The sequence below is a fragment of the Oncorhynchus masou genome, chromosome 12 (assembly GCF_036934945.1).
Source record: "Oncorhynchus masou masou isolate Uvic2021 chromosome 12, UVic_Omas_1.1, whole genome shotgun sequence".
Taxonomy (NCBI): domain Eukaryota; kingdom Metazoa; phylum Chordata; class Actinopteri; order Salmoniformes; family Salmonidae; genus Oncorhynchus; species Oncorhynchus masou.
Window position 1 is genome coordinate 51,714,059 of NC_088223.1, and position 14,728 is coordinate 51,728,786.

Consider the following 14,728-nt stretch of genomic DNA (forward strand, 5'->3'; position numbering starts at 1 on the left):
GGCATCTAGTGACCAAAACCCGGAACAACCCTGGCCAAATCCTGACAACCTCGTCATGCTGTACGGGTTGATGAATGCTCTATCAGTCTTCCAAGCCTTTGTAAACGAGATTTTCAGGGACCTGCACGGGCAGGGTGTAGTGGTGTATATTGATGACCTTCTGATATACTCCGCTACACACACCGAGCATGTGTCCTTGGTGCGCAAGGTGCTTGGTCGACTGTTGGAGCATGACCTGTACGCCAAGGTTGCGAAATGCATGTTCTTTGAACAGTCTGTCTCCTTCCTAGGGTATCACATTTCCACCTCAGCGGTGGAGATGGAGAGTGACCGCATTGCAGCCGTGTGTAATTGGCCGACTCCCACCACGGTAAAGGAGGTACAGTGGTTCTTAGGCTTTGCCAACTACTACCGGAGGTTTATTCAAGGTTTTGGTCAGGTAGCAGCTCCCATTACCTCACTGCTGAAGGGGGGCCTGTTGCGCTTGCAGTGGACAGCTGAGGCGGACAGGGCTTTTAGTCATCTGAGGGCTCTGTTTACTTCGGCTCCCGTGCTGGCCCATCCGGATGCCTCTTTGGCGTGCATAGTGGAGGTGGACGTGTCCGAGGCTGGGATAGGAGCTGTGCTCTCTCAGCGCTCGGGTACGCCACCGAAGTTCCGCCCTGTGCTTTCTTCTCGAGGAAGCTTAGCCCGGTGGAGTGGAACTATGACGTGGGGGACCGGGAGTTGTCGGCTGTTGTCAAGGCTTTGAAGGCGTGGAGATATTGGCTTGACGAGGCTAAACACCCTTTTCTCATCTGGACTGACCACCGCAATCTGGAGTACATCCGGGTGGTGAGGAGACTGAACCCTCGCCAGGCAAGGTTGGCCATGTTTTTCCCCCGTTTTGTTTCCACCCTCTCTTACAGACCAGATTCCCAGAATGTGAAGGCAGACGCACTGTCCCGGCTGTAAGACACAGACGAGCGGCCCATGGATCCCACTCCCATACTCCCATACTCCCGGCCTCCTGCCTAGTGGTGCCAGTAGTGTGGGAGATGGACGCGGACATTGAGCGGGCATTGCATACAGAGCCCGCTCCCCTCCAGTGTCCCACTGGGCATCTGTACGTTCCGTCTGCTGTCCATGACCGGCTGATCTATAGGGCCCACACATCACCCTCCTCTGGTCATCCTGGTATCGGTTGGACGGTGCGCTGTCTGAGCGGGAAGTAATGGTGGTCCACTTCGGCTATGGACGAGAGGGTTTATGTTTCCTCCTGTTTAGTTACACCCCTTACCCATTCCACAGCGGTCATGGTCACACCTGTCGATCGATTTCCTGACCGAACTTCCCCCATCACAGGGAAACACCACAATCATGGTCGTTGTGGATCGTTTCTCTAAGTCCTGCTGTCTCCCCCCTCTGTCTGGTCTCCCTACGGCCCTACAGACTGAGGGGGCCTTGTTTACGCACGTCTTCCGGCACTACGGGGTGCCTGAGGATATATTGTCTGATCGGGGTCCCCAGTTCACGTCGAGGGTCTGGAAGAAGGTCATGGAACGTCTGGGGGTCTCGGTCAGCCTTACCTCAGATTTTCACCCCGAGAGTAATGGGCAGGTGGAGAGAGTTAACCAGGATGTGGGTAGGTTTCTGAGGTCTTATTGCCAGAACCGGCCGGGGGAGTGGGCAGCTTTCGTGCTCGGGCAGAGATGGCCCAAAACTCGCTCCGCCACTCCTCCACTAACCTCTCTCCCTTCCAGTGTTTGTTGGGGTATCAGCCGGTCCTGGCTCCTTGGCATCAGAGTCAGACCGAAGCTCCTGCGGTGGATGACTGGTTCCGGCGCGCGAAGGAGACATGGGACGCCGCCCATGTTCATCTTCAGCACGCCGTGAAGAGAGCCAGACCCGGAACCTGCTTCTCCGCCTGCCCTGTCGGATGCTGGGTCCGCGGTTTGTGGGGCCATTTAAAGTCCTGAGGAGAGTGAACGAGGTATGTTATAGGTTACAGCTTCCCCCCGATTACCGCATTAACCTTTCGTTCCATGTGTCTCTCCTCAGGCCGGTGGTGGCTGGCCCGCTCCAGGATGCTGAGGTGCGGGAGATTCCTCCGCCCCCTCTGGACATCGAGGGGGCTCCGGCGTACTCTGTTCGATTCATCCTGGATTCGAGACGTCGGGCCAGGGGCCTTCAGTACCTCGTGGACTGGGAGGGGTACAGGCCAAAGGAGAGATGCTGGGTTCCGATAAAGGACGTGCTAGATCCTTCCCTGCTGTGAGAGTTCCACCATCTCCATCCGGATCTCCCTGCACCTCGTCCACACGGAATAAACAAACGTACAGTTAATAACACAATATAAAAAATCTATATACAGTGTGTGTAAATGGGGTAAGATTAGGGAGGTAAGGCAATAAATAGGTCGTAGTGGCGAAGTAATTACAATTTAGCAATTAACACTGGCGTGATAGGTGTGCAGAAGATAAATGTGCAAGTAGAGATACTGGGGTGCAAATAACAATATGGGGATGAGGTAGTTGGATAGGCTATTTACAGATGGGCTATGTACAGGTGCAACGATCTGTGAGCTGCTCTGACAGCTGATACTTAAAGATAGTGAGGGAGATATGAGTTTCCAGCTTCAGTGATTTTTGCAATTCGTTCCAGTCATTGGCAGCAGAGAACTAGAAGGAAAGGTGGCCAAAGGAAGAATTGGCTTTGGGGGTGACCAATGAAATATACCTGCTGGAGCGTGTGCTACGGGTGGGTGCTGCTATGGTGACCAGTCAGCTGAGATAAGGCGGGGCTTTCCCTAGCAAAGACTTGTAGATGACCTGGAGCCAGTGCATTTGGCGACGAATATGAAGCGAGGGCCAGCCAACGAGAGCATAAAGGTCGCAGTGGAGAGTAGTATATGGGGCTTTGATGACAAAACAGATGGCACTGTGATAGACTGCATCCAATTTGCTGAGTAGAGTTTTGGAGGCAATTTTGTAAATGACATCACCAAAGTCAAGGATCGGTAAGATAATCAGTTTTACGAGGGTATGTTTGGCAGCATGAGTGAAGGATGCTTTGTTGCGAAATAGGAAGCCAATTCTAGATTAAATTTTGGATTGGAGATGCTTAATGTGAGTCTGGAAGGAGAGTTTACAGCCTAACCAGACACCTAGGTATTTGTAGTTGTCCACATATTCTAAGTCAGAACCGTCCAGAGTAGTGATGCTAGACGGGCGGGCAGGTGCAGGCAGCGATCGGTTGAAGAGCATGCATTTTGGTTGACTTGCATTTTAGAGCAGTTGCAGGACACGGAAGGAGAGTTGTATGGCATTGAAGCTCGTCTGGAGGTTAGTTAAAACCTCTTGGAACTCTAGGGGCAGTATTTCATTTTTGGATAAAAAGACGTGCCCGTTTTAAGCGCAATATTTTGTCACAAAAAGATGCTCGACTATGCATATAATTGATAGCTTTGGAAAGAAAACACTGACGTTTCCAGAACTGCAAAGATATTGTCTGTGAGTGCCCCAGAACAGAAGCTACAGGCAAAACCAAGATGAAACTTCAACCAGGAAATGAGCAGGATTTTTGAGGCTCTGTTTTTCATTGTCTCCTTATATGGCTGTGAATGCGACAGGAATGAGCCTGCCCTATCTATCGTTTCCCCAAGGTGTCTGCAGCATTGTGACGTATTTGTAGGCATATCATTGGAAGATTGACCATAAGAGACTACATTTGCCACGTGTCCGCCCGGTGTCCTCCATTGAAATTGGTGCGACATCTTCAGCTGCTGGTATTTTTCCATGGGATTCTGAGACGAAAGCAGGCTTCCACGAACGGCATATCAATGAAGAGATATGTGAAAGAACACCTTGAGGATTGATTCTAAACAACGTTTTCCATGTTTTGGTCGATATTATGGAGTTAATTTGGAAAAAGTTTGACATTTTGGTGACTGAATTTTCGGTTCGTTTCGGTAGCCAAATGTGATGTACAAAACGGAGCGATTTCTCCTACACAAAGAATCTTTCAGGAAAAACTGAACATTTGCTATGTAACTGAGAGTCTCCTCATTGAAAACATCCGAAGTTCTTCAAAGGTAAATGATTTTATTTGATTGGTTTTCTGGTTTTTGTGAAAATGTTGCGTGCTAAATGATACGCTAAATGCTACGCTAGCTATCAATACTCTTACACAAATGCTTGATTTGCTATGGTTCAAAAGCATATTTTGAAAATCTGAGATGACAGTGTTGTTAAGAAAAGGCTAAGCTTGAGAGCAGGCATATTTATTTCATTTCATTTGCGATTTTCAGAAATTGTTAACGTTGCGTTATGGTAATGAGCCTGAGGCTGTATTCACGATACCGGATCCGGGATGGGTAGTATCAAGTATACAGAATGGTGTTGTCTGCGTAGTGGTGGATCAGAGAATCACCAGCAGCAAGAGCGACATCATTGATGTATACAGAGAAGAGAGTCGGCCCAAGAATTGAACCCTGTGGCACCCCCATAGAGACTGCATGAGGTCCGAACAACAGGCCCTCCGATTTGACACACTGAACTCAATCTGACAAGTAGTTGGTGAACCAGGCGAGGCAGTCATTTGAGAAGACAAGACTGCCAATAAGAATGTGGTGATTGACAGAGTCGAAAGCCTTGGCCAGGTCAATGAATACGGCTAAACAGTATTGTCTTTTATCGATGGCGGTTGTGTGATATCGTTTAGGACCTTGAGCGTGGCTGAGGTGCACCCATGACCTGCTCTGAGACCAGATTGCATAGCGGAGAAGGTACGGGGGGATTCTAAATGGTTGGTGATCTGTTTGTTAACTTGGCTTTCGAAGACCTTAGAAAGGCAGTGTAGGATAGATATGGGTCTGTAAAAGTTTGGGTCTAGACTGTCTCCCCCTTTGAAGAGGGGGATGACCGTGGTAGCTTTCCAATCTTCGGGGATCTCAAACAATACGAAAGTGAGGTTGAACAGGTTAGTAATAGGGGTTGCAACAATTGCGTCAGATTATTTTAGAAAGAGAGGGTCCTGATTGTCTAGCCCAGCTGATTTGTAGGGTTCCTACCTCATGCAACTCTTTCAGAACATCAGCTATCTGGATTTGGGTGAAGGAGAAATGGGAGAGGCTTGGGCAAGTTGCTGTGAGGGGTGCAGGGCTGTTGACCGGGGTAGGGGTAGCCAGGTGGAAAGCATGGCCAGCCATAGAAAAATGCTTCTTGAAATTCTCAATTATTGTGGATTTATCGGTGGTGACAGTGTTTCCTAGCCTCAGTGCAGTGGACAGCTGGGAGGAGGTGCTCTTATTCTCCATGGACTTGACAGTGTCCCCAAATTTTTTTTGCTACAGGATGCAAATTTCTGTTTGAAAAAGCTAGCCTTTGCTTTCCTAACTGCCTGTGTATATTGGTTCCTAACTTCCCTGAAAAGTTGCATACCGCGGGGGCTATTCGATGCTAATGTGATACGCCACAGGATGTTTTTATGCTGTTCAAGGGCAGTCAGGAACCAAGGGCTATATCTGTTCCTGGTTCTAAAAAAAATTAATAGGGCATGCGTATTTAAGATGGTGAGAAAAGCACTTTTAAAGAATAACCAGGCATCCTCTACTGACGGAATGAGGTCAATATCCTTCCAGGATACCGGGGCCAGTCCAATTAGAAAGGCTTGCTCACTGAAGTGTTTTAGGGAGCATTTGACAGTGATGAGGGGTGGTCATTTGACCGCAGACCCATTACGAACGCAGGCAATGAGGCAGTGATCACTGAGATCCTGGTTGAAGACAGCAGAGGTGCATTGAGAGGGCAGGTTGGTCAGGATTATATCTATGAGGGCGCCCATGTTCATGGACTTGGGGTTGTACCTGGTAGGTTCATTGATAATTTGTGTGAGATTGAGGGCATCTATCTTAGATTGTAGGATGGCCGGGGTGTTACGCATGTCCCAATTTAGGTCACCTAACAGTACGAGCTCTGAAGATAGATAGGGAGCAATCAATTCACATACGGTGTCCAGGGCACAGCTGGGGGCTGAATTTGGTCTATAGCAACCGGCAACGGTGAGAGACTTGTTTCTGGAAAGGTGGATTTTTAGAAGTAGAAGCTTGAACTGTTTGGCACAGACCTGGATAGTATGACAGAACTCTGCAGGCTATCTCTGCAGTAGATTGCAACTCCGCCCCCTTTGGCAGTTCTATCTTGTTGGAAAATGTTATAGTTAGTGTGGCCTTCCTAAGTCAGGATTCAGACATGGCTAGGACATCAGGGTTGGCAGAGTGTGCTAAAGCAGTGAATAAAACAAACTTAGGGAGGAGGCTTCTAATGTTAACATGCAGGGCCTAGATTAACCTCTACATCACCAGTGGAACAGAGGAGGAGTAGGACAAGGGTATGGCTAAAGTTTATAAGTCGTCTAGTGCGTTCGGAACAGAGAGTAAAAGGAGCAGATTTCTGGGCGCGGAAGAACAGATTCAAAGCAGAATGTACATCCCATGGTAGGATGTGAGTACAGTGGAGTTAAACCTAGGCATTGAGTGACGATGAGAGAAGTTTTGTCTCTAAAGACACCATTTAAACCATGTGAGGTCACCGCATGTGTGGGAGGTGGAAAAAGGGCTAGCTAAGGGATATTGAGCTGGGCTGGAGGCTCTACAGTGAGATAAGACAATAATCACTAACCAAAACAGCAATGGACAAGGCATATTAACATTAGGGAGAGGCATGCATAACCAAGGGATCATAGGGACCAGTGAGTAGCTAGGAGAGCTGGAGACACGGCGATTCAGACAGCTAGTGGACCGGGGATAGCATGCTAGTAGAAGGGCCTTAGGGGGAAGTCGCGACGGAGGAGTATGTTGTAGCCCCCTCTGACGGTTACGTCGGCAGACCAGTCGTGATGGATCGGCAGGGCTCCGTGTAGGGAGTAAAAGGGTTCAGGCCAATTGTTATTGTAGCCCAAGAAATTGGCTGATGGACCTCTTCAGTTAACAGTCCGATATGCTCTAGACAGCTAGCGGGCCGCAGCTAGCAGACTAGCAGATGGGCTTCAGGGGACGTCGCGACAGAGGAGCCTGTTGAAACCCCCTTGGGTGGATTACGTCGGTAGACCAGTCGTGATGGATCAGCAGGGCTCCATGTCGGCAGTAAAAGGGGTCCAGGTCAATTGGCAAAATAGGTATTGTAGCCCAAGGAGTGGCAGATGGACCTCTTCAGCTAGCCGGGAGATTGGCCTAGCACGAGGATAGTTCCCTGCTAACTGGTGCTTGCTTCTGGACAGAGACGTTAGCCAGGAGTAGCCACTTGGATAGCAGCTAGCTAGCTGCGCTGATCCAGGTGAAAAGGTTCAGAGCTTCTGGTAGCAATCCGGAGATATGGAGATTTGGTGAAGAAAAGGCAGTCCGGTATGCTCTGGGTTGAATCAAGCTATGCAGACTGGCAGGAGTTGACCCGGCTAGCTTCTGTTGGGGGTTCCGGTTCGTTTTAATGGACAGTCAAGCAGGCATCGGCTGTGTAGCCGATTGATCATAGGGTCCAATGAGCAGCACTAGATGAAACAGGGAACAGCTCGGTAGTTGATTACTACGTTGAGAAAGCGGGAGACACAGAGTTCAGGGTGCTAGCAGGCCGGGGTTTGCAGATAGATCATCACCAAACATCCACGACGCAGAGACCGGTTGAGAGCTCATCGGACGAGTTATGTCAGTTGACCAACAGACCTGTCGTGATGGATCGGAGGGGCTCCGTGTCGACAAAGGATCCAGGCCAATTGGTAAGAGAAGTGTTGTAGTTGGTGTACTTTGTTTGCTAGCTGGGAGATGGGCCTAGCTTGGGGCTAATTGGTGCATGCTTCTGGACAAGGGTGTTAGCCACAATAGCTCCTCGGTAGCAACTAGCTAGCTGCAAAGATCTGGTGTAATGGTCCAGCTTGCGGCAGGAATCCGGTGATGTAGTGGAAAAGAGCAGTCCGGTATGCTCAGGGCTGGTATCGTGCTGTGCAGACAGGCAGGTATTATCTGGGCTGTCTAGGCTAAAGCGGCAGGAGTCCGAGCTAAAGGTAAAGACCGCTAGCAGAGGCTAAAAATGAATGAATAGCTAGTAGCTAATTCGCTGTCTAGCCTCTGATGGAGGTTCCAATTAAAAGGTCTAAAATAAATCGCTGATCCGTAAACCACATCGGTTGGGGCGGGTTGCAGGAATGTACATTTATTTCGAAAATGGAAAAAGAGATTGAAATGTATACAAAAAAAACTGAAAAAGACAATATTTACATGGGATGAAAACAAACACGTCCTTACTGCTGCGCCATCTTGGAATGGAATGCAGAGTCTCAATTTGATGTTTGTCCCATTTTGTGAATTCTTGGTTGGTGAACAGACCCCAGACCTCACAACCATGCAGGGCAATGGGTTCTACAACTGATTTAAGTATTTTTGCCAGGTCCTACATGGGATGTCGAAATGTATGTTCCTTTTGATGGTGTAGAAGGCCCTTCTTACCTTGTCTCTCAGATCGTTCACAGCTTTGTAAGTATAGTTTTTTTGTATTCTCTAGGGCAACAGTGTCTAGATGGAATTTGTATTTTGGTCCTGGCAACTGGACCTTTTTTGGAACACCATTATTTTTGTCTTACTGAGATTTACTGTCAGGGCCCAGGCCTGAATATGCAGAATATGTAGGTACTGCAGTAGGCCCTCCATGGTTGGGGACAGAAGCACCAGATCATCAGAAGACATTTGACTTCAGTTTCTAATAGGGTAAGGCCGGGTGCTGCAGACTGTTCTAGTGCCCTCCCCAATTCGTTGATATATACAGTACCAGTAAAAAGTTTGGACAAACCTACTCATTCAAGGGTTTTTCTATATTTGTAGTTTTTCTACATTGTAGAATAATAGTGAAGACATGAAAACGATGAAATAACGATATGAAATGTATGTAGTAACCAAAAAAGTGTTGAACAAATCCAAGTGACTTCCTTATGAAGCTGTCATCAAGGCAAAAGGTGGCTATTTTGAAGAAGTAACTATTTTGGTTACTACATTTTGGTTACCATGTGTTATTTCATTGTTTTGATGTCTTCACTATTATTCTGCAATGTAGGAATTAGTAAAAATAAAGAAAAACCCTTGAATGAGTAGGTGTGACCAAACTTTCGATTGGTACTGTATGTTGAAGAAGGTGGGGCTCAATCTGCATCCTTGTCACATCCCACGGCCCTGTGGAAATAAATGTGTGTTTTTTGCCCATTTTAACTGTCTCATTTGCATTTGAACCTCTGTGAGCATGGCTCTGTCACTCTGATGTCACTTGAAGGTCACTAACCAGGCCGGGAGGCGCATGCCTCAGTGCTGTGGTAATGGAACGGAGACTCACCCTGCTCTGCACCCCTAAGTCCACAGAAATCTCACCTCTTATTTAATACAACTGGCTGAAATCCCTTCAGAAGCCTGTGAGGGCAGCATATTGGACCTGACACCTCTGTAAATCAAGACCTACCTCATCCCTATCCTAAACATGCCCCTCTCCTGGCCTGTTATCCGCTGAACAAACATCTTGACAATGCTAGGGCTATCTGGTGCATACCCCAACACATCAGAGACACACACAACCATCACTCCATCACCTACCAATGTGGTATAACCTATACATCCACCTCATACCATACAAGCACCAGCACTATCCAATAACCATCAGCCATTTACAACCACATTATTGATCACCCCAAACCCCCATTCGCCAGGCTTTGTTTAGTGTTATCATAAACAAATAAGATGTTTGTCAAGATGTTTGTTCACCGTGCAGTGCTGTTCAACAGAGGTATTGCTCTTCAGGTTTGTCCCCCATTAATACTATCCCTGCAATAACTCTTAATTACAACCTCTAAAATACATACCTGACAACAATCAAGTTGTAAATCACACTTTATTTAATCCATAAAAGTAATCTATTTATTTTATTTTGTCCCATTAAGCGACAGCCTGATCCCTAAAGAGTCTGACCCCATTCCTCTGTAGCAGTGTCGTATCTCAGAGATGTCAAATACATACTGGCACCGTGATTTTCCAGTCCCCCCCCTCTTCCAATGAATACTGGTGGAAAGGGCTGAAGGTGGGAGGCTGTCACAATGCAACGCATGCACCTCTCCCATTATGTCTTATTCCTGGAAAATCAAAGGACACATTTTGTGGTTCTGACGACTGAGAGTACATCATCTGGGAGTGCAGACGAGCATGTGCTGGGGAGAATGTTTACTCAGATCATCTCTCATCCACCCCCCTCCACCCCCTGGCTCCATCCCTGCAGACCCCTCTCTCCCAGCCCTGGGTGAGTGAGTTACGGCCACAGGCATGGTCCACATTTTCACACGGGGCGGATCCACGGAGCAGATAATGGGTCTAATTTAACTCTGAGGCCGGTGGCCAGTTGCCAAGAGGCCAGGGATCAGACTCCTCACAGTGTTCCACAAACCAGTGGCACAGAGCCACTAGTCGGTAACTTAACTCAATTAAGCCTCACCAAACTGCCCTCTATGGGAAGAAATGACTCTGACCCACATTACCCTGGAGGGATTACACTCAACCAGGGTCCTAGACCTAGTCTACCAGATAAAGCTCAATGGTTGATCCCTTTATCTGGAGACATCAGGGTACATAGAGCCCGGCGTGGTGAAGTAGATCCTGCGGGGTGTTGGCTGTGTGCTGCAACACAGGGAGAGCTCATGGATGGTTCTTGTATCTAATTAGGCATTGGGATAGTTTAACAGCTTTGTGTTGCTGGGTCAGAGAGGGTTATCCCATGAGGTGCTAGTTGTGTCATACGGAACCTTTTCTAAGCAGTAGAAATTGGAGCATGGTCACAATGCCTCAATAATCATTGTTGTTTGTGTTGTAGTCTTGGCCTTTACTAAACAGACCTTTGGCCATGTCATCGGGGAACCATTCAGTTCTGGGGAAGACCTGGCCATTCTTAGAAGGAATTCCATCTGCAGCCCCCTCCAAATAGCGCAGGTGCTTGTTGAACGTCAGCCGACCCCCCCTCCCTGGCAAGAGGCCACTCAATTCACTTAGATGGCAGGCTACCATTTAACCTGTTTCCAAGAAGCCAGTGGCACCACCATTAATAAAAGAAGGGACCCGCTTTGGTTTAAACAACCAGAACAGATTTGGTTCATGAGTAACAATAGAAGGTAAGTGTGATAATCTGCTGCCCTGCATGCCCAACATTATGGGCATACGTCCGAGGTACAGGGACATGGCATCCTGCCACCTCCACTCTGAAACTCCACAAGGCCACAGATCATGTGTGTGTGGCGCCAGGCCTTCTTAAAAGACAAACACGGTCGCAAACACTAGTCAGACATGCTAGAGCCAACCCTGTTGCCATACGGTCTATATTCTTTCTGTTTTAAAACACACACCGGAAGAACATTGCTTTACAAACCAGCCTTTGCCAACGCCATGTCATGTAACTAATGCTTTCTCTCTGCGATATGGGCACCATCTGGTTGACAAATAGTACATGCACATTCCTACGCCACACGACACAATCACTGATGCCCAGAACATGTGTTTAGCCGTGCAATCACTGATGCCAACCATCATAGTCCATAGCCACAAAAAAAACCTACCTTCTACACATCGTTCCGTCAACACATAGAAATCGTTCTATACAATACCATACAATGAAAAGGGTTCATGTGGTTAAGGGTTAAGGGTAGGAAGTGGATAACCCATACTTACTATCCTCAGAGGTACAGACCTAATGCCACTCTGACAGCCAGCTGATGGCCAATATGCCACAGTGGCCTACAGTCTGTCTGAAGCCTAGCATCTCCTTCAACAACATCTCCCTCTCTACAATCACACATTGGTCCTGTGGGACAGATCCTCTTTCCCAGGAGCCATTAAGTCATACCGTGAACAAGGCTGGCCGATACATGAGAACCATCGCTGAGAGCTGGGCGGCTGGGTACTGTCTAGTTTTGGAAGTTTCACATTTCTCAAGAAAGGTCCTGTCGTGACTACCTCTCCGTGACTATTGTATGTCAGGATGGGGTATTGCGGGGACACTGTGGAGGAGTGGACCCATTCAATCATCGCATTGAGCAGTGGCTATTAATTGGTTAAGATATATCCTAGTAGCCCTTTCCTGCAGTCAAATGACCTAGTGGCCTCGTGGTTGGAATGTTATTCATCTTTTTGATCATTTCATAATTAATAAACATGACTATTTTTTTAGACTGCAGAAAATCTGGTGTTTCCATGTCAAACGGTTTTGTTATATTTCAGTCTTCTGTGATGTCTATAAAGTGTAATATTGGGATGCAAACTCAAAATATCTATATTTTCTTGCCCATAACCATGTGTGTGAGTTGTATTATTTTCTTTCAAGTAGATTGTGACCCTGATTTAGCCCACTGCAGTAAAAGGTTAATATAATTTTATTTGGTATCCTTGCAGAACACAAGCTAAATGGCCCGGCTGTTAAGGTAACATAATTTGTTGATTTGAGTGTTAAGCTGATAATTGGGAAAGCTGGGAAAGATGGACAGTGTTCATTTCTATGTATCTGATAACACCACAGAACGCTTTGCTGAGAACACTGAACTAACAGAGGGTGACCAGTAGCGTTCCAAATGAGTCACATAATGAGGCCCAGAGCACTTGATTTGTCCCATTTGATCCCAGCGCAACAGCCCCGGTACTGTCTGTCCCCCCATAAGCCATCTATTAATCAAGGAGACACACGCAGCTGTTTGACACCCCCGTTTCTCCCTCTCAGGGCCCCCCAACCCAATAGAGCAGATAAAAGGATTCTTCATGGTATTAACGCATGCCCCCCCCCCCCCGTCCCCCCCACCGTCCCCCCCACCGTCCCTGACAGAACAGGTGTTCACTGGTGTGACGTCACCCCCACAGACCTCCAGACTGACTGACAACCCGGTTATGTCGGCAGCAGGGACGAGCGCAAATGGTCAGGACCTCTTTACCAGTTGCTTTATTTCATAACCTATCAGTATGTCTTTTCTGAGATCTTAAGATTTCAACTTTCAATGAATGTTAATCCAGTCTCAATGAGCATTCAGCCACTTTCCAAGGTTTCCAATGCGCAGTCGGCACAATATTTTGGAAAGGCATTTTTTTGCAGCGCTATAAACTAGTACTCTACTGCCCTCCACTGGTTTGAAACTCCAATGGAATAAAACACGATTTACGTTTGGAACTGGCACATTTAATTCAACACAGCGAATAGTGCGCTTTACTGTGACAGATACATAATATGGTCTGCCCTTTGCAGAAACTGTTATTTTATCAACGTCGCATAAACACTGAATTACAAACTCTCAAGCAAAAGTATGACGTCATGATGTGTATTACAGCATGATGGGGCTCAGGACACAAAATGTCTACCTCCATGACATACTTTTCTGATTTCACATACCCATCTATCATAGACAATATTCTGAACAGCTGAAAGTCTTTACTGATAAATAGCATGCTTAACGACAGAAATGTAATTGACCACAAACCTGTTGTGGAGAGTAGGTCAAAACAAAGGCTTTGGGTAACAGTTCCTTATACTTCTCCCAATTGCCAATGATTTGCTACCACTCAAATATTATTTTCAGATCATCAGGCTATCCGCAATCTTGCTCCTTGAGTTCACCCTTACAAAAAAAAAACATTTAAAAAAATCACATGTTCTTCAGACATGTGAACGAACACCCCTGTGAATAAATAACGTGATTTTTTTTAAATAAAAAATTCACCACTTCCAACTATGCCTGGTCCTCATCCTCCCATCCAGGATCAACCCTGCTTATCTACAGAGGCAAACCAGAAGTGGGGTGCAGGGTACTGGAACAAACAAACTTGCAACTGGATAAAAGGCAGCGAAAGCAAAGGCCAATGTAACACAATCAAAGACAGGAAAGAGGGAGTAGTTTTATTTAATTGAGTATCATAAAATGGGATCCATTCATAATTAATTTGGTCTTGCAATAGTTCGTTTTGCTATCAATTCTTTTGGATTTATGTTTTGCATTCAATATAATTATTTTGGTTTGCAATACTAAGAATGTTGATCTCGACTTTAGAAGATTTGCTTGATATTAATGGCATAAAAGTAACTCAAGCACTAGATTCCACCATTCTAATAACCTTATGACTCTATTAAATGTATTTCAAGCTGCCGTCCTTAATTGAAACATTAACCAAAGGGTATCCCTGCCACAGTTTCGGTAAAAAGCTGAGGGATGGGACTAGAGAAGTGCAACCACTCTTAAATCCATAGACTACACTACGGATGCAGAGACTGACTGTCCATGATATTCAAATTATAGTTTTAACCATGTTTTTAGGCTAAGCAATGTACGTTTATATTTACAAAATTGCTAATTTGTCATGTGTATTTTTGCAAGGGAAGGCCTAGACTATAGCTCAGTGGGATAATACAGTCTTATGTCATAGTCCAAATGTCCATGGGCTGATTCGGGCATAAGGGCATAGTGTCAATGTCCATGGGGTGATTTTGGGAATCATGATCAAGCTGAATGACAGTCACAGATGTGTCGTGTGGGCCATTAATGACGTTGCTTGATTGATTGAGCTTTCAGTAAACATTGCAGTGTAGTACATAGATAGGCAACTTTAAGCTTCCTCTTGACCCACTGGAACAGCTTGTCCCACTACTATGTCTGGGTCCAAAGGTCGCCCCAGCCAGATAATTTTTGGGAGCAGTTTCTATTCATG

General features: G+C 46.6%; 1 protein-coding gene across 2 annotated transcripts in view; it reads right to left on the minus strand.

Annotated features, from left to right (window-relative positions):
* The window catches only part of LOC135550349 (palmitoyltransferase ZDHHC20-B-like), a 319,193-nt gene that overhangs the window by 242,723 nt on the left and 61,742 nt on the right, over positions 1 to 14,728 (minus strand). The window lies entirely within an intron of this gene.